Here is a 20,857-nt window from a genome sequence, read left to right on the forward strand (position 1 = left end):
CGGACACTTTCTTTTGAGAAGTTAAAAAAGGGGTGAACCGTGTCTTCGTATTTGTTGTTGCTGCTGTTTTCAGTGATAGACCTTTTTTCTCCGCATGTCTGAGCTATGGACCTGTTAGTGTATTTCTCCCTTGGTTTGAGTAATTGTACAATAAGCTTTTGCAGTAGTTCTGGTGATTATCTGCTGCAACTTTTATATCAAGCTAAAGCGAATTGTTGCCCGATGCTCTCTAGATAGTCTTACAACACTTATTTCTGAGTAAAAAAAATGTGAGATTGGCAAGTAGCTTTTGGAGATCAGAGATAAATATTAAAAAATCAAAATGCAATGCAAAATTTGACCTCAGGAAACTTGTTTTGAATGTTCTCTTTTTATTTTCTTAAATAAGGAAAACCAAATTTATTTACTTGCAGATTACAGAGGGGCAGGGAATTCTATAGCTGCTGGTTCACGCGCTGGTGACCACAAAGGCTGGAGCTGGGGCAGTCTGGTATTTTTTTCTGGTTGTCATGTGAGTGGCAGTGGAAGATGGCCTCAATACATTTAGGTCGATGTTGGCCATCCCACCTTTCCTTCCCCTTTCTCCCTCCTCTATATATATCTGTTTGTTTTGTATTTTTCATGAATGTTACCTTATATCAGAGAGAATATGTGTTAGTAGCATGGGAAATGTGAATTAACCTAGAGATTATGTGGTATTATTTCAAAAGACATGATCATATTTCTGAATGACTGCACCGTTAGTATCCTTTAACTTCTACCAGAAATCTCAAATTTTCTCTTGTGAACTAGTTTCTATTACTAACTTGGAATCCAGGGTTCAACAATTGCATTTGAGGTACTTTATTTTAAATGTATGGGTTTAATGTACAAATGAATGAGCCATAGTTCTATTAAAATGCAGATTCTCATACAATAGGTCCAGAATATGGCCTAGGGAATGGAATGTGTTTAAGGTCCCTGGTATCGGCAATAATTTTATTTAAAGTATACCTCTGAGCAAGGAGGCACTGGGGAACCGCACAGAACGGGGGGCGAGGCCTGGTGAACATACCAAGTTGCTCAATAGAAGAATAAATAAGGAAATGTTTATCCCCCAAAGAGAAAATCCTTTACTTCTACTGGGATTGCTTTTGTGCATTTTTTGCATGCCTTCTGATTCTATGCTTTTAAATGGATTCTCAGTATGCCCATGCCTTCCCGCTTTGTATATGTGCCCATGGTTTCTGCTGTCCTTTTTTTCCCCCTCATTTATTGGAGAGGGAAGGTCTTCTTGATACTCACAGGGTGTGTGGCTACCATGGCTGTGGCCGTGAACTGAACAGACACTATTTCTCATAAACAATTCGCTTTGATCACCCTCGGTCCATGAACCAGCCTCTCAGATAGTGTTTCCTGCAAATGGACGGACAGCTTCCAGACGTCAATGCAAGATGCTCTTTCCTCTGATTCTTTTCTGATTCAGTGGATTGAGTTGAGGTTTGAGGTTTTATATTTTATATTGTGGATGACACTGGTCTTTCTGTAGGGGACTATGCTATGGTCCTTATAAATGTTTTATTGCACTTCCCTATTTCATTTCTGCTTTAATACCAAAGTCATTTTCTTTCTTTTATTTCTGCTCTGTGTAACATCTTAGTCCCCTGAAATACTTCATGTTTTCTAGCACCATAAGACCTTTGCATAAGCTGCTCTTGCAGAAAAGCAGTTCATTTTCTCTGTTGATTTAGTTCATCTGCAGATTTTTCTGAAATAATCGAACTCATGTAGCTCTGAGCTTAAGCCAACAATGAACATAAATACATGTACATGTTTAAGAAGTATCAAATTTGAAGAATAGTGTAGCTTTTCTGGTTTCTCTTTGTCCTAAATGTCATTGTAGTTACTTTGAACTGTCGTCTTGATTTAACAGCCCGTTTTGTCATATGCCCCTTTTCCTAAATATGAAACTGATAGTTATCAATTATGAAGAGGTTTTGTCCATATTCATCTCCCAGTCACATATAATAGGATACAGTTCAGGTGGTCACATGGAACATGCAGCACACATAGTAATAATGTGGCTGTTCTAGGTTACAAGAGGAACGGTTTCATCTCTTTTATTAAACAAATGCATTCCTACAATATAATCTCTTTTCAGCAGTTTGGCCTTCAAAAAATTCAAAGCATGATTTTTTTAAATTAAGTTTTTTTTAAGTAGATGCAAGTAGTAAATTGTGTTTCAATTGTAATAGTAGAATATTAAAGGTGAATTAGTTCACAAATAGGTATTTAGAGAGGGGACAGTACTGATAAGTTGGTTATGAGCAGATGTCAAATAACATACTGTAAGGACATTGATCATGGGAGTCTAAGAGAAAATTGCAATTGAAGAAAAATACATCTGTCCAGGGTGTGGAAAAAAGAAAAACAAAACTTAGGTTCCTCACCGGGTGTGAACTCTTTCTGTGGTCCCATCCTTCCCTCCCTTGTTCACTGTGAGCCATCAGGATAGAGAAGATGATGAAATGTGGCATCTATGCCCAATATAAAGGGAGAAGAAGAGCAACACACGAATAGACAGACACACACAACTGAATTGTTTTTATTTCATCCAAGTGGAGAAAGATGTAACTTCAAGTGCAGTCATTATTTTTATGTAATATCTGAGAATATATGCTGACATGTTTTTTTTTTTTAAGTGTATGGCATAGATTCTTGCATTTGCAGTAATTTAGTTCTTCCACTCACAGGTAATTTCTGTGTATAATTTCCACTGTCACTCGTACTTTTATAAATGATTAGTTTTCTCTTGGTAAAAGCCCTGTGAAACAGTCAACACGTTTCTTGCAGGGAATCTTGGAAGCTTGTTTTCCTAAATCATTTTAGCAACTGTCTTCCTTCATTCAGGTCACATAATGGGTCGCTTCAGAAAGTTAATGTGGCAAGGTGGTAATTGATGTGCCTCAGGAAAAGGATGAATTAATCTAGAAGTTGAAAGGCCATCCAAGTCAATTCTTAATGAATTTGCATTACCGACAAAGGTCCAGACCCCAAGTCAGGCATTGCATTTATTTTGTTTAGCAACTTTGGTTCCCAAATACTTTATTTTCACTTAGTGACATGACAGTTTTCTTGCAGTTAATTTTGAAAAATAAAATTAGTAATTCAAAACTAAACACCAATCACTTAAATATCAGAATTATATTTAATATTTAATATATTTAATATAAATATATTATTATATATATTATATTCATTTAATATAAACTAAACACTTCATATTCTTTAACTCATATAAATTTTGTACCTGAGGTCTTCTAATTTTTTTACTGTAGCTATCAAACATTTTACAGACTCTGGAAATACTCAAGTCTTTGTGTATAAAATGCTGTATTTTTATCATAAAAATGAAAACCGCCTATTTTACTATTTATTAAGAATGGAAAACATCCAAAGAATGTATTATTTGCAGATAAACGTTAGGTTCCACATGAGTGTTTCTGTGAATGAGTTGCATAGAACTGAAGCACATTTGTGATTTTGTACACACTTTAGCAAGGGGGAATGGAAGGGTGTGGATTGAGTAAGACAATGTTCATTACTCAAGAATTCCTTACAAAAATAAAAAGAATTTCTATTCAGCAGAGGCAAAGAGTCGTGGCCTGAAAGCACTATTCATTAATGCTTAAGGAAAGCGGCTACTGAGATTTCCATAGTAGATTGAGATGATCTATGTACTAGAAACAGTGGGATTTCTCCTAGTGTATGATTACTTTTGCACACTACCAAATACACCAGAAAAACTTAGAAATTTAATGCCAATGTGTAAGTTCCTTCTATTCTATGATTTTCTGTAAAAGCAGAGGCACATTAATAAGATTTTGTGCATCTGAAAGATAAATACTAGAAATGATGTTAGGTAAGGTTTCGATTTCTTTTAAGCTGATGCTGTCATGTTATGTTAGCTTTGGATATTAAATCTGAAATTGTTGTGCTTGGCACATATTCCCATATTTGTGTCAAATGTATATGAAAATGTACAGTTCTTGCTATTGAAATTTGATCTCTAATTGCTTTTCAGCAAAGCAAATGTCAGAGTGTTACAGGTGTGAAAGACTATAAGAAATGTATGTTAAAGTCTCTTGAGGTCATAAAGATACAACTTATTTAAGTCATTTTTACTTTATAGTGCAAAAATTACATGTAATTTTATAACAGATTATACTCAGATATGAAATTATCTTTTTGATTTTTATTAAACTAGCATACTAATGATCCGTGGTATTAATAGAAAGTTGACAGTTCAAATAGCAGTTACAGAAGAATGACGGGAACAATGATATATTATTCCAAAAGACAACACACCATGGTTATAATAATTCTCAGAAATTAAAACAAAATTTCAGTTACAACCTTGTGAAATTTCAGTTACAACCTTGTGAAATTGCAGTTACAACCTTGTGAAGAATGAAAACTCAGGTAGCAAACAGGACAGAGGCGTTCACCGTTTCGTTTTTGTTCAAGTGCAGTCGCTTGCTGACTTATTGTGTCTGATGAATTCCCGAGAGTGTGATGGCAGACTTGTTTTCAATCTCTGAGGAGTCTCCAGACTGTCCTCTGTCGCAGCGGTACTAGCTTATTATGCCATCTTCACTGTAACCTCAGCAGTGTTGATTTGGGGTGGTAGTCGTTCAAACTGGGCTGAGGTGACATCTCCTGGTCATTTTATTTGTGTTTTCCTGGTACCTGGTGATTCCGTGTTTTTCCATGTGTCTGTTGAACATTTGCATTTTATCTTTTGAAAAGGGCCTGTTCATGGCCTTTCATTTTCATTTAATCTTTATAGAATCCTTGACTATACAGTTTTGAGTTCTTTGATACAATCCAATGCTTTCTTTGTCTGTTGATGTTTTTCATGAGGCGTGTTTTAGTTTTAATTGTCCTGTTTATTGCTCCATTTGAGTTAAATCTCATATGAGGTGCAAAATAGTTGCCAAACTTTATTATTCCGCACATGGATATCCAGTTGCTTCAGCATTATGTTTTTGAAGGAACTAATTTTTTCTACCATCAAATAGTCAGTTTTCCATAGATAAGTGATTTTATTTATGACTCAGTTATTTCATTCGTTAAGGTGTGTATACCAGTACTGCACAATTTTGATTTATGTATATTATCAATTTTGAAATCAGAAAATGTACATTCTCTGATATTGTGTTTTTAAACATATTTTTGTGGGTATCTGGGGCCTCTTGAAATCCCATGTGAATTTGAGTATCTGCTTTATTCTCTGGCTAAACTTATTGAAGATATGGACAAAGAAGTTGTTCGTATCTGTGTTTGGGCCAGGTCTTTACAGACGAAGCTTTTACTTTTATTCCAGTGACAGGTAGCTTAGTGGTGAGTCTTTCATAGCCCATTTATTCTAAGGAGGAAATTATCCCTTTTAAGGTTGTTTTTTCATCTTTTCTCTATAAAAGCTGCTGCATTTTGTCAAATGCTTTTCCTGCATCAGCTGAGGTGATATTTTTTTCTTCATTCTATTCTTGTCAGGGTGCACATGATTGATTTTCATATGTAATAAAGCCCATTTTCACAGTCTCAAATCCTTTTAATATTCTATTCGATTTCTTTTTTCCTCTATTGTGTTTAGGACATGTGTTCTTGCGTTCGTAAGTAATATTGGTTTGTAATGTCTGTATTTCTTACTTAGATTTTGGTCAAGTTGATGCCAACCTTAAAAGGTAAATACACATGTGACTAAGCTTTCCGATTGCATTTAAGTTGACTCTTTACAGTTTCAACAATTTCTTGGTTCTTTGAAGCTTTGACTGACATCCAGAATTCTGAAAAATTTGATACTCACTGGTTTTCTTGATTTTTCAATGTCTCAGCAGACAGATGGGCATTTTGAAGGCACTTACTCTGTGATTTCTGCTGGCCAAAATAAATACCATTGACCTTAAAATCTAGGCTAAAGAGTACTGAAACTCTAGCTCTGTCCTGTTCCCTTTTGTCATTTCAAAAATTATTTTAACTTAAACCTTAGTTAACATTACTTGTGCTTGTGTTTCTGTCTTTTTAAAACATATAGCATCAAATATTAGAAAAATAACATGTGCAACCCACAGTATGAATGAGGAGACTGAGAATTGTTTTTAGAGAGGAACTTCTTCAAACTGCATTGGTTTATTGGATATCAGTACTATGTTAGCTAAATAGAGTCCCAGATAACTTAGGCTATTTAAGAGATAATCCATAAAATCATTGACCCTTAAGTACTATTTTAGGCAAAATTAAAGAAGATAGATTTAAACATTTATGCTCTTTTTCGTGCGGTACACTCACTTGTAATTTAACCCAATTGTCAAAATGTGGCACCTAAACCACCACTAGCAACACAAACAAGTTCTCTGGTTCCAGACATGCTAGGTGTGAGATCCCAAAATGTGTTTCTGGTGTAAAACCTGACACCATCTAAACTTAGAGAATCGGTGATAGACCATTACACATATACTAAACCAAATGTGTTGGAACAGTCTTGAATGTACTCTTAGAGAAGTTTACGGAGAGAAGGAGAGACGAAGAGAAAGATCTTCCATCATTGGTTCATTCCCCTAGTGGCTGCAACATCTGGAGCTGAGCCGATCTGAAGCCAGGAGTTCTAGCCAGGTGTGCAGGGTCCCAGGGCTCTGGCCCATCCTCAACTGCTTTTCCAGGCCGTATGCAGAAAGCTGGATGAGAAATGGAGCAGCCAGGAAACAAACTGGAAGCCATATGGGATTCTGGCACATGCAAGGCAAGGACTTTAGCCAGCAGGCTACCACGCTGAGTCCTAGGTCCCATTATTTTAGAAGTATACTTATTGGGTTTAATAACTGAACCTATTTTTGGTTTATAAAAACAATGTCATATTTCCCTGGAATTCCAGTTTATTTTCACTAAAGTGGCTGCTGGCACCAGATACTGCTGAGTGTACTTTTTCCACTTGCTGAATTTATTTCTCTTTAATTCACATAGTTAAATTTAATATAGTTGTTGACACAATTGAGAGATTTTTCATTTCATATTTTTCTGCTACTGGCCATTGCTTTCTGTTTTTCCATCATTTCATTATGCTTAATTTAATGGCATTTAAATCCCCACAGTGTTTGGCAGCCTTTCTAATTCTCTCTAAATTGCGAGGAAACAGAAGAGAAAGGGGATTGCCATATCAGTAACTAGCAGAATTATCTTCTTTGCTTTTTAAACAACTTTAAGTTTTACTACATCGTGTTCTTTCTTGGACTGAGAATGGTCCGACTTTTGCATAAATTGAGTGGGGAATTAATAAAATGAAAGTCATAAATCACATTCCAGTGGAATTTACAGTGAACAAATGTATGTACAGAGAGTGGATTTGAACTGGATGCTCTTAATTTTTTTTTTTTTAAAGATTTATTTTTATTATTTTCTCATTGGAAAGGCGGATATACAGAGAGGAGAGACAGAGAGGAAGATCTTCCGTCCGATGATTCACTCCCCAAGTGAGCGCAACGGGCCGATACTATGCCGATCCGAAGCCAGGAGCCTCCTCCGGGTCTCCCACGCGGGTGCAGGGTCCCAAAGCTTTGGGCCGTCCTCGACTGCTTTCCCAGGCCACAGGCAGGGAGCTGGAAGGGAAGCGGGGCTGCCGGGATTAGAACCGGCGCCCATATGGGATCCCGGGCGTGCTAGGCGAGGACCTTAACCACTTGCGCCACCGCGCCGGGCCCGATGCTCTTAATTTGTACAGCTGTATTTCTTTTAGCTGCATTGTGGTTCTATCTCTACTGCGCTTACTTAAAAAGAACTTGAATTGGTATACATGTAACATGGGATCCCCCAGATACACACATTTTTAAACTCAACTGTTTTAAACATGCATGAAAATTTAGAAAGTCACAAATTAATGCTAGTGTTTTCAAGATACATTATAATGCTCCTTGCAATAACAATAAATAATTGTAGGGTTTTTTCATGTTTATTTTTATTGTAAAGGCAGAAAGAGACAAAGATCTTCTGTCCACTGATTCACTCCCTAAGTGGCCACTGATCTGATCCAAAGCCAGGAGGTAGGAGCTTTATCTGGGTCTTCCACGTGGGTGCAGGATCCCAAGGCTTTGGGCAATCCTTTGCTTTCCCAGACCACAAGCAGGGAGCTGGATGGGAAGTGGAACAGCCAGGATACGAACTGGCACTCATATGGGATCCTGGCACATGCATGGCGAGCACTTTAGTCAGTTAGGCTACTGTGCCAGGTCTGATTGTAGGTTATAATTTATTTGATATTCCTGAGGAAGTGAGATAATGAGTGAATGAACGAGCGAGAGAAAATGAATTAGGGAAGATTACACTTGAAATCTTTCATTCTAGGTAATTTCAAATGATTTACATTGAAAGATGTTTTCCACACTTTATATTTAACATGGAAATCACAAATAGAGTAATGTTTCCAGTGTGCTCCACTCATTCGTGGTGCTCTGGTTGTCTTTGCACTGGAGGCAGCCGGTTGCTGTGCAATAGTTTTGCCCTTGAATGTCCACAAGTAGAGAAGGTGAGAGTCAGCCATGCCTAGGTGACGCAGTAATGTGTGTTACGCTGGAGAAGTAGTTAGCTAGATGAGTCTGTATTTCAAGAATAATTCTTCCTTAACTTATTAAAATTCACTCCCCTACCTTGTGCAAGATAGAATTAATTATTCTCTGACTGAATTAAATGCTTTGGGATTGAAGTACACTTCTAGTATATATTAAGGACCTTATCTGCCAATTCAGATTATTCTCAGCATATGCTAATGAAGGAGCATGTTAGCCCTTTCCATTATCATGCCTGTGTCGGATTCTTTCTTGAATATTTTTCCATTACAATCTACAAAAACATCTTTTGATATCTTAGTAGTGTTTTGCTTTGTGTGTCTCTTGCCTACTTTTGTTCAAAACATTATACACTAAAGGCAGCATTTTTCGTGCCACTGTAGTCACAGAGTTGGCTTTAATGGGTTGCCATCTGAAAACTAATCCTCCACCCGTAAGTAGAAAACTGAACATTTTACACTTTGTAGAATGAATATACACAACACTTTCATTTGTCATGTATAAGAGTAAAACACATATGTTTGTGTATGATTTTCCCTCTATATGCATGTCAGTGTGATCAGGTAGATACTGGTTTCTCCAAGCAGATAAAGTCAAGCAAGGAGTCCTAGTTTTTGTTGGAATAATTTGGCCATCTAGGATGAGAATATATAAAACTTTTTCATGAATGTCTGTTATGAAGACATATAATTTTAAGTATCTATTTCTTTTGATAAAGACTGTGGACAGTTCATGATTGGAGTCCCAAACACTTGTTCATCTGGATTCTACTTTAATGTGCATTGACTTTTTCCCCCATAAGGATCTGCTCCATTGTAAAAATTAGTGTTGACATTTTTTCTATCTCTGTATTGGTCAGATGATTCAGGTTGAGTAATCAAAATAGTTTTAGGGCAACACATCATAGTATTGGAAAACACCACATCAGAAATAGGTAAATGTATTTGTGGCTAAGCTTTTCAGAGAGACAGATTTTAAACTTCTGTACTTTTGCAGTGAATATCGCACATTGTCTTGCATTATTCTCATATAACTAGACTGCAACTCTTAAGTTGAATAGCTATTTTAGACTTTTAGTCTTTTTTTTTTTTGGAAATTGTGAATGATACTCCATTCTAAAGAACCATATTATTTTTTTTTTAAGTCACTAAGTTCTCCTCTAGCTATTGTGAAAAGAAAATCAATGAACGATTAAAAAAATATGTGCTCATAGTGCATTGCATGATATAATACAGAAATCAGTGCTCTTACTATGTAATGCAGTCTGTGATCTTGATATTGCCGTCCTCCTGAAGCACAGAAAGTGGCAATGGACATGACCATATTTGTTTCCTGGGCTGTCGTAAGAAGCCATCACTAACGTTATGACTTAGAAGCGAATTTAATCTCTTGCAGTTCTTCATATTGCAGATTCAACATCTAGGCACCAATGGACCAGGCTTCTTCAGAAAACTCCTAGGAAGAGTTGTTCTTTTCTAACACATGCAGCATAAATGGTAAAAATGTGGCTGTTGTAGGTTACTACAAGATGAAACATTTCATCTGGCACTGCCCTTCATTCCTTAACCTGAGGGTACATTTTTGCCAACATTGCTGCCATTCACTTATTTATTTTATTGGAAAGGCAGATATACAGTGGCTATAACAGCTGGAGCTGAGCCAATCCAAAGTCAGGAGCCAGGAACCAGGAGCTTTTCTGGGTCTCCCATGTGGGTGCAGGGTCCCAACACTTTGGGCCTTCCTCGAATGCTTTCCCAGGCCACAAGAAAGGAGTTGGATGGGAAGTGGAGCTGCTGAGTTTAGAACTGGTGACCATATGGGATCCTGGGCTGTTCAAGGCGAGGACTTTAACCACTACGCTATCACCCTGGGCTCTGCCAATTCACATTAAATAGCCTCCATCTCTCTCTCTCTCTGAGTGTGTGTGAAGTCACCCTTTTTCTCTAACAAATGGATGAATTATTACATTTGGGGACCATTCTAAATCCAAGTTGTCATCATCACAAAGTAACGAAGGACATGTAGAGATTCTGTTTCCAAATCGGTCATACTCAGATTCACCAGGGTAGGGACTTGGACATATTTTCCAAGGACAGAATTTATCCTACCTGAGCAATTAAGCAAAACAAGCTTAGTTTGTCACTACTAGATATGTGCCATAAGTAGACTGCATGATTCAGTAGAATGGAGCAAGAATATCAACATGAAGAGCAGACCTAACAACGTGACATGACTGGTCTGTTTGTCCCTCGTTCCCAGTAAGTGCTATACAGGCCAGGGGTGGCTCCACATGCCGAGAGTGGCAGGGGCGCTGAGCCCGGGGTCCCATCCAGAAAGGTTAGGAAGGGATCCTGCTGCCCGCCCTGCTCTGCTTGGCAACCTGCTTGACTAGGCACAACTGCTCTGAGCAGTGAGGGGCAGTCATATTTGGGGTACCTTTTCCAGCAATCCATCACTCTGTGCTCTAATTTCTTGGGTCAACTTTATTTTTTATACATGAGTTTCCGTTTTATTTCTTACATTTTTCTTTTTCAATAAAAGTTGGGATGCCATTGAGTAAATTGCTTGATTTTTCAAAGTAATTTTTCTCTATGTAAAGTGTGTATTTGATATGTAATACAGAAACAGCTCTATAATGTGTGTACTCATTTTCATATTGGTACAATAAAATAACTTTACAACTTTAAAAGTAGATGATGTTAGATACTAAATAATTTACTAACTAAAGAGAAAACAACTCCCACAAATTGAGCACAGAATGTACAATGCCTTGTTCTGGGTGTGGTACGAACAGGGCATTACATAAAAAAAATGCTGATAGGATGGGTAGTTTTATGACCCCCATTTTTAGGTATGAGAAGTGTGAAATCCTGTGAGGTTGAGTAATAGCCAGCAGGTAAAGGAATCTGTATCCAAATCCCAGTTTTCACTGCGGAGTCAAGGAAAGCATTGTCTGAGTCGTGTTGCCTTCCTGTGACCCAGAAATTAAAGTGAGTTAGAGGCATCCTTCATAACGGAGGTGCATTAAGCTTGTTCTTGCATCACCTGGAAAACAATACCACACATGAGTAGTCACTGACAGTCTATGTCAAACCCTGAAACATTGTTAGCCTGCATTTGCAGTGCACAGAGTCACAATAATGAATATATGGATCCTAAGGCAAGCTTCAAATTTACTAAATCTGCAAGGGATCTGTGGCTAGCTTCAGCAGAGTAACTGTCCCAGAGCCGCCATGAAATGCTTGTTTTATGTTTATCGCTACGGGTGGCAGCATTAACAGCAACAAACCCTCCTGGGAGAGAAGTTCTGAGCTGCCTATTTTACTAAAATTAATCTTAAAACTTAGTCTGATGGTGTCTCTGCCTCTCTGCTACCCCTTCCTCCTTCCCTCCACACTCATTACATCTCTATTTCTGAATCACTGTTCCTCACTTTGTTCTTTTTTTTTAAGATTTGTTTTTATTATTTTTTTATTGGAAAGGCGGATATACAGAGAGGAGAGACAGAGAGGAAGATCTTCCGTCTGATGATTCACTCCCCTAAGTGAGCGCAACAGTGGATGCTATGCCAATCCGAAGCCAGGAGACTCTTCCGGGTCTCCCGGGATAGAACCAGCGCCCATATGGGATCCCGGGCGTGCAAGGCGAGGACCTTAACCACTTGCGCCACTGCGCCGGGCCCCTCACTTTGTTCTTGTATACTGTGCGCAATCAGATGTGACAGATGTTCCATCAACACAAGGAAAGCACTAAGATGTTTTGGATTCACAGCTTTTCAATCTGGAAAGAGAATCTCCAGACAGGTGGACTTAGGCAGGTCAAATGTCTCATCTGTCAACCATCACTTTTGCTCTCCTGCTTTCGTTCTCACTTCCCTCTCCAGGTAAGCCCATGGTAGTCCACCTGGCATGGCCCCATGAGGAAATAAACTGTCCTTCAAATCCCCATCCAGTCTGGCCAACATTTCACCTATTCCAGGTGTTCTCAGGTTAGGCTGAGTTGCCAGAACCTCCTTGAGAACTCTCCTCTCCAGGCTCCAAGTTGCTGGTTGTGCAGGTCTGTGAGGGACCCCAAATACTTGCAGCGACTTCTAGGTCATGCTGATGCTGATGCTTCTCGTCTGGTCACCATGTCTCAGAACCACTGCCAAGTGCAAAGGCACCCTTGTGGCAGAATGACCAATGTGCTCAGAAATGGTTCTCAGCATGCTGTGAAAGCTATCCTTCCTTGCCCCAGCCACAGCTTCTCTGAGAAAACTGTATTTTGCTCTATTAGTGTCTGATCCTAGCCTTGTATTAAAGTCATTGGAGATACTCAGTGACGAATGTTGTGATGCAGTGGGTTAAGCTGCTGCTTGCAACACCTGCATCCCGTCTCAGCAGTGCTGGCTCTAGTCCTGGTTATTCTACTTCCCATCATCCTCTGACTAATGTATTCTGAGAAGCAGCAGATGATGGCTCAAGTGACTCCAGAGCTGTCATCCAACCTGGAGTTCCAGCCCTCAGTTCCTGTCCCTTCTGGTCCTACATTCGTCAAGCATTTGCAGATTGAACTACCAGATAGATTTCCTTCTCTGTCTCTCTCAGTCTCTCTCTCTGAACATATGTTACTCTGACTTTTAAGTTGATAAAATTAAGCAATCATTTAGAAATTCTCAGATACCACACATCAGACAACCTCACTAGGTCAGTCTGGCATTTGGTGATAACGTGAGCTATTCAGATTTTCATTGCTCCTGTCTCCAAGGCAGCCTCATGGGCAGCCAGGACCAGGAGTACATCAAGCCCCAGGTCGGGCCAAGTTCTCTCTACCAATTACTTTTCTATAAAATGTGACATGAATGAGGTATTACCAGATTGGACCATGGAGAAGACATGAGCAGTTTGATTCTGCCTTTTCTCCTCTCAAATTCTGTGATCTGTAGCACAGAGCCTATTCTCATTTAGAGTGGTAATAACAGCTTTTTCCATTATTCATTCAATGCCTTCCCAGACCAATTATTTCCTATATTTGTGATAATTAATGCACATGAGTAGTATGAACTTTTAAAGAATGAAAGGAAGACTTTGTTGAGCGACTGAGTGGGAAGAAATCATGGGAGCACATTGACATACATGCCCGTCATTCTTACAACTGCCACAAAGCCCACCCATGGAACATTCCATAGAGAATCCACTAGATACACCACTGCCAGTTAAAACAATTCATTACCCATACCCAAGATATGATAAATTTTTTAAAAAGGATTAATAAAAAGCTAACCTCCTGACAGTTTGTTGTTTATAAAAAAATTATTTAAAATTATTTTGATCAATACTATATTTACAAATTAATTTTAGGGTTTCCCCCTATGCAATAATAAATTAGCAAAATATTTATATAACTCAGATGTAATTATAAATAGAGAGCCGAGATGGATAGATGATGGTTTTTGTTAATATTCAGTGAAAAATGTTGTAGAGGAGCTTTTCCTGTCCTTTTCTCATATTGCATGAGAGAAAGAGCTGTTGGAACAAATTACTAATATTTAAGAGTCATGAGAGTTTCACAAGTTCATAGCTGAGCCGGGGTGAAGCCCGCAGCCAGGAATACAGTGTGGGTTCCTCGTGTGGGTGACGGGAACTGGAGGACTCGGGCAATCACCTGCTTCTCAGGGAGACGGAGGTGAAGTTGTTGGGACTTGAATTGGCATTCCAGTTTGGCCCCCGGGTTACCTGCACAAGTACTTCATTGATTGTCTGCTACGCCCATTCCCAATTTCACCATTTAAAATGGAAAAGTAAAAAGATCAAACCTAAATGCAGTTTGAAATATGCTAAATTATTACATATAGTCTCAATATTTATGATTTTTGTGTTAATCACTTCCTCTGCCTTTTAAAATGTTAATTTCTGCACCAGCAATGATGAATTAAATTTTGAGATCAAATACATGTAATGCTTTCTTATACATCCATTTAAAAAGTTAGAGTTGAAAATTATTTGTTCTTTGTGTGTACTCTTATAAATAAAAATGGTATTTTTAAAGGAGATCAGAATTTAATATAATTCTTTTAGAAGCAGCTACAATGAGCACAGGTGTTGATCTGAAGTAGATGTCTGAATAGTATTTCACATACAATAAGTCACTTATATAACATTTCCAAAGTGACTATTGTCATTATGTCCATAAATGGCTTTATTGTTATTAAACTTCATTATATAATGGAGTGAGTAGGAAGAGACTAGAGGAATTCATTGAATTATTTTCAGAGGGGTTGGTTTGGGGCTCATGGAGCATCTAATTCTCAAGCACTAAGTGAGCAGTGGGTAACAGATCTCATACTTGAGACATGATACAGATTCTGATTTGTCCACTACAGACTGATCTCCTGCCTATCTTGTCTGCAAACCTGAATTTCTCAGTTCTAATGTGACGAGAACAGAGCCCGTTTTCTACAGGTTTCAGTATTCTGGACTGAGATAATCCAGTAAGAATGCTTGTCCTCAGGACTGCACAGAGAAGGGTTTAGATTACAGTTTTGAGAACTCCACAGACTTGCAGATAAGCATTGTATGGCTCCACATGCTCTTGGATCCACAGGTGATGTTAGAATGCATGGAAGCTGAAAAGTGACTGACAGTGGCTGGAGAATTAAATACTGAGAATGATTCCACAAAATATCTAATCCTCAGAGAGGATAGAGCTGGCCAAGGAAGCTAAAGAGGGAATCCAAAGGGAGAACGGGCGTAGAAGTGGGTGACAGTGCCTGAAAAACACGACTGCAGAAGCAGAGTGTTCACCAGCAGGAAGGTAATTGAAGACATGTGCTAGTTGTTGGCAACTTGACTCGATTTGTAAGGAACAGTATGGAAAAGAGATCAGAAGGGATTAGAAGAGGAATAGATTGGAAAGTGAACAGATGGAAGATATTAACATGGATTTTTTGTGGCTTGACTTATTTGTCATTATTGTTATTTTTCATGATTCATTTTTGTAGATATAGTGAGCTTCCCACCTCAACAGCTCTTCCTCCTTATACATTCTCTCAACCTCACACCATTTTGCCCTATATTATTACAGTAATATAATCCTTCAGCAACAGTTACCCAAGTCCAACATTCTATTTATTTGACAATTACATGATTATACAGAGGGGGAAAAACAGCTGCTGTAAACTGGTGTACTGCCTAAATGGTCACAAGGGCCTGAGCTGGAACTCCATCTGACTCTCTCACTTGGGTACAGAGCTTCAAACTCCTGATTCTTCTTCCTCTGCTTGCCCAGGTGTATTATCAGGGAACTGCATTGGAAGTGGAGCAACAGATACCTGAACCAGAGTTAATGTGGAATTCTGTCCTTGCAAACAGAGGCTTAACCCACTTATGCCACAATGCCAGCCCAATACTGTGGACTATTTTAAGGTTCACTCATGTGCCACAGTAAGATAATTCAGTCAACTGTACACAGATTCAAGAGCGATCCTATGAGATCACAACAGAATTGAAAAGTTCCTGTTGCCTAATGATGCTGCAAACATAGCCAGTGTAACTTCATAATCTCGGGGGTCTTCCTGACACCACAGTGTTCTTCTGCAGCAGAAACACTGGAGACAAACTGGTGGTGAAGGATGTCCACTTATTTGAGAGAAGTCACAGGCTTATATAGGTTTGGAAAGTGGGGCAGGCAGAAGGGCAGTCCTGACAGTACAACATTGTGGCTGGCTCTGAACAGATATGTCTATTTCTTCTGGACCCTCCAATGAAGTTAAAAGTCAGGAAGCACAGTAAACTGTATCTCATGGCAGGCTCAATAAAGCAGGATGAATATTACATTTGACTTGCTAGAGTTGTTTACGAAGGAAGTGGCAGCAAAGTAGGGAAGAGAGACTGGTGTGTAGCCCATCGCTTCTGTTGCATTCCCAGCGAACAGGCCATGTTGTGGCTTATTAGCCAAGGACACAGTGTGCCATGTGCCTGATGGCCTCCCATATGGGCTAGGCAGGTGGAGACCTAGGATCCCACATCATAGTACAATGCATAAGTCATGTGGTCATGGTGATGATGGTGTAACAAACATATTAACCTGCCAACTGTGGAAAGGTATAGCATTAAAGCTTTGTATAGAATATAATGCTGATAATTACAGTACATGAATATATTACTGGTTTATAACTTCATCACTGTACCTTTTATCATGATATTAGAATGTATTCTATGTGTAAAAGATTTCTGTTGAGCAGTACACTATGTCACTCTGTAGCCACAGCCTCAGTCACATGATTAAATTTAGTGTCTATCCCATCAAAGGCCATACAGAGGTTTTCACAGTGAACCCAGAATGGTAGCCTAGTGGCTAAAGTCCTCGCCTTCTATGTGCAAGGATCCTATATGGGCACTGTTTTTTATCCCAGCTGCTCTGCTTCCCATCCAGCTCCCTGCCTGTGGCCTGGGAAAGCAGCAGAGGATGGCCCAAAGCCTTGGGACCCTGCACATGTGTGGGAGACGTGGAAGAAGCTCTAGGCTCTTGGCTTAGGATAGGATCAGCTCTGGCTGTGGAGCCCACTTGAGGAGTGAATCAGCGGATGGGAGATCTTCCTCTCTCCTCTCTGTAAATCTGACTTTCCAATGGAAATAAATAGATCTTAACAACAACAACAACAAAAAAACAACCAGGTTTTCATGGTGCTCAATTCACCTAACAGTGCTTTTCTCAGAATGAACCCCTGTCATTAACGCATCTTATTGTGGCACTTTTTTAAAAATAAGAAATGTGAATATTAGCTAATAAGGTGGTGTAATATGTATTACAGTTAGAGGCTTCAGCTTTTTAATGCTGATGAGGGAAAGGCTCAAGTTTCCTTGGCATGTATATATTGGATATGAGGGGAAAATTGGTTGTTGTAGGTCAAGAAAATAATGGAGAAATTTTGGTGTGTAAGCCCAACATTGAGATAAATGGTCTAGAAATCAGATAGACAGGTAAGAAGTCTTGCAAAATGGCAGAGCAGATGCTTAGTTGGAGAGATTTAAAGCCAATAAACAAATTGGCCAAAGTTCTCTACTGAATATGTAATTTAGGATTTTGGTAAAATACAATTTTTATTAACTAGCTGCAAGTTACAAATTTTTCACATGTTTAAAAAACATTAAAAAGAACGCTGAAAGCTAAACATGAATATATATATGTATATATTTAAACATTTATATATTTATAATATAATTTATATCTAATTATAAAGTATAACCTTACATATTTATATCAAATAATCTGTATATAATTATATATTTATAAGCATAAAGTGTAAAGCATATAAGTGTATATAATATTCATATATGTTTATAATGTATTTATTTTATATGAATTCTATATTTATATTATTTATATATATAGTTAGAAGCAGAAAGCTGTATAACTTGATTACAAAAGGTGACCAAGCAAAGATGTTTTCCTGTTTTTGAAGTTTTAAGCAGCAGATATGTCAGAGCTAGAAAAGCCTTAATTTTACCCTTCCTTATCTCGTAAGGCTAAAGTCTTAAATTTTAACCAAATGGATGGAAGGCTGTATGAAGAGATTTCTACGTGAAATGAAACAATTTTATCCTTATGCTGAGTTTTCCACTTTGCACAAGTGTTGCTTTTCCAGCAGGCTGCATTCCCCGTGGTTTTACACAGGGAGGAAAGCAGCTTTGCTGTCCACCCCAAAGCTAGTCACCTGAAGCCAGGGGCCTTCCCAGGGAGGCCAAGGCAGCAAGATACAGAGCCTGGTGAGTGTTCAGAGTGGTGTAAAAGTTTCATTGATTTTCATTCATCTCATTTCCATCTTAAAATTCCTGGCAATTAGTGGCTCTAGGTATCTCATTGACTTCAAAAATTTTAAGTATCAAACTTTATAATAGTATATCATGCATATACTATTTAAGCAAGCATATGTCATTTCTTTAGAATCACCAGTCTACCTTTAATGTTTTTTATGATAAAATTTGTTAATATGTGGAACATATATGGTCAGTTCTTGGTATTTTTTGGTAAATGCATGCTTACCTCTTACATTCACATTCCCGGGGTTCAGGGTGCGTGGATCCATTCTTTCCGATGAGCCTGTGCCATCCATGAGGAGAGTAGAGGCCTTCCAAAGCCAGCTGCCCTGGGTTGCTCTGCCTTGTCAGTGTGAACTCAGATCACTCCACCGGAAATCCAAATGATTTTCCTGTGATATTAAGCACTTAAAGACACTTTGGTGCTTATTCTTTCTAATGCTGTCAAGATACATAAAGCTAGATTTTAAAGGAATATTTTCAACTCAAGAATTTAAAGCATACATACTCTTAATATTGCATGAATTTAAAGATTTTACTCATTAAACATTTATGGATATCCACAGATTATTTTAGCTAGTAACATTTAATTTTTGAGGTCTTTATTTTGGAAGTTCTCCAATATGTCGAAGGCTAGACATCAATACTGAAATATATGTGTACAACACCATTTACTGTTGAGCTCTAACTCAACTATACTCCATGAAGAAATACTGGATTATATATCGTCTTGAAAATGGGTCCCTGTGTTAGATCCCCAAATTTATCCTAAGCACATCAGCTCCAAATGAACACCTAAGTTCTTGTACTGTGATTTCTGTGATGTAATCATATAGTTTTAATTAAAGCGATTGCTAAGAAATCTGTAATAAATTTTGAAACAAAAAATAACCACAGAACTATTAGCTGACACTAAGGGAGTCTAGAAATATTTGAACAAAAGCAGTGACTTAGAGTCCTGCAAAGCAGGCATCTTCAGCACAACTATGTTAATCAGGCTTTGTTGGATGTTTCCTTGGCATATAAAATGATTTTCAGACAGTAAACAATTATCACATATATCTGTCTCTTGGAAATGTGTAGTTGTGAGTCTTGATTTTAAGCTGTTTATCTTTACCTTCTTTTTTTTCCCCCTCAGACAGCCAAATATTTCCAGATTATTATTATTTTTTTTTATTGTTGCTTACATTATATTATGTAGTACAGTTTTATAGGCGCTGGGGATCCCCCCCACCCCTCCCATACCCCTCCCCCCATGGTGGATTCCTCCACCTTGTTGCATAACTATAGTTCAAGTTCAGTTGAGATTCATTGCTTGCAAACACATGCCTAGCATAAAGTTCAGCGTCTTATTGTCCAGATAAGTTCAGTGGCCTCTTGGGGAGACCTTCTATGGTCTGAAGATAGGTCTAACAGAGTAAAGATCCAGTCAGTTAAAAGCCCCAACAAGGCCTCAGTATCATTATACGACATTATGGAATTAATTGACATAGTATTGGGTAAACAATATGTTAAAAATAATGCAAGTTCCATTCTTCGAAACATCTGGGTTGAGACAGTATCAATGACAGGTTCAAAAAATAACAAACAACCAAACAAAAAATTACAGGTTAAATCAAGGCAAACATGTGGTATCTAATCTTTTGGGATTCGCTCATTTCCCTTAGCATTATAGTTTCCAGTTGTGCCCATTTAGCCACAAAGAACTGCATTTTGTTTTTTTTAATAGCTGAGTAGTATTCCATGGAGTAGATGAACCAAAGCTTTCTTATCCAATCTTCTGCTGATGGGCATTTCGGTTGCTTCCATGTTTTCGCAATTACTGATTGTGCTGCAATGAACATAGGGATGCATGTTGGTTTGTCGTAAAACAGGTGTTTTGGATATATTCCTAGGAGTGCTATTGCTGGGTCATATGGTATGCAGATTTTGAGTTGTTTGAGTGTTCTCCAGACTGATTTCCATAAAGGCTGTACCAATTTGCAGCTCCACCAGCAGTGGAGTAGGGTTCCCTTTTCCCCGCATCCTCGCCAGCAAGCGTCGTTGGTGTTCTTGTTTATGTGGGCCAATCTTACTGGTGTTAGGTGGTACCTCATCGATGTTTTAATTTGGATTTCCCTTATTGCTAGGGAGCTGGAACATTTTTTCATATGTTTGTTTGCCATTTGGACTTGTTCCTTTGTGAAATGTTTGCCCATTTCCCGTGCCCATTTCTTGAGTGGCTTGTTTGTTTTGGTTTTTTGGTTGTTTTGAAGTTCTTTGTATATCCTGGAAATTAGCCCCCTATCGCCTATATCGTGTGCAAAGATCTTCTCCCACTCTGTGGGTTGCTTTTTTACTTTGTTGATTGTTTCCCTTGCTGTACAGAAGCTTCTTAGTTTGATGAGGTCCCATTTGTTTATTCTGTTCTCAACTGCTATTGCTTTTGGTGTCCTTCTTAGAAAGTCGGTACCTACTCCTAGG

The 20,857-nt window shown here is 38.3% G+C and overlaps 1 protein-coding gene across 1 annotated transcript in view; it reads left to right on the plus strand.

The window, feature by feature from the left end:
* CCDC102B (coiled-coil domain containing 102B) overlaps positions 1–20,857 on the plus strand; it is a 166,204-nt gene that overhangs the window by 63,674 nt on the left and 81,673 nt on the right. The window lies entirely within an intron of this gene.

This window comes from Ochotona curzoniae, unplaced genomic scaffold (genome assembly GCF_017591425.1).
Source record: "Ochotona curzoniae isolate NIBS_2020 unplaced genomic scaffold, NIBS_Ocur_1.0 contig_43, whole genome shotgun sequence".
Taxonomy (NCBI): domain Eukaryota; kingdom Metazoa; phylum Chordata; class Mammalia; order Lagomorpha; family Ochotonidae; genus Ochotona; species Ochotona curzoniae.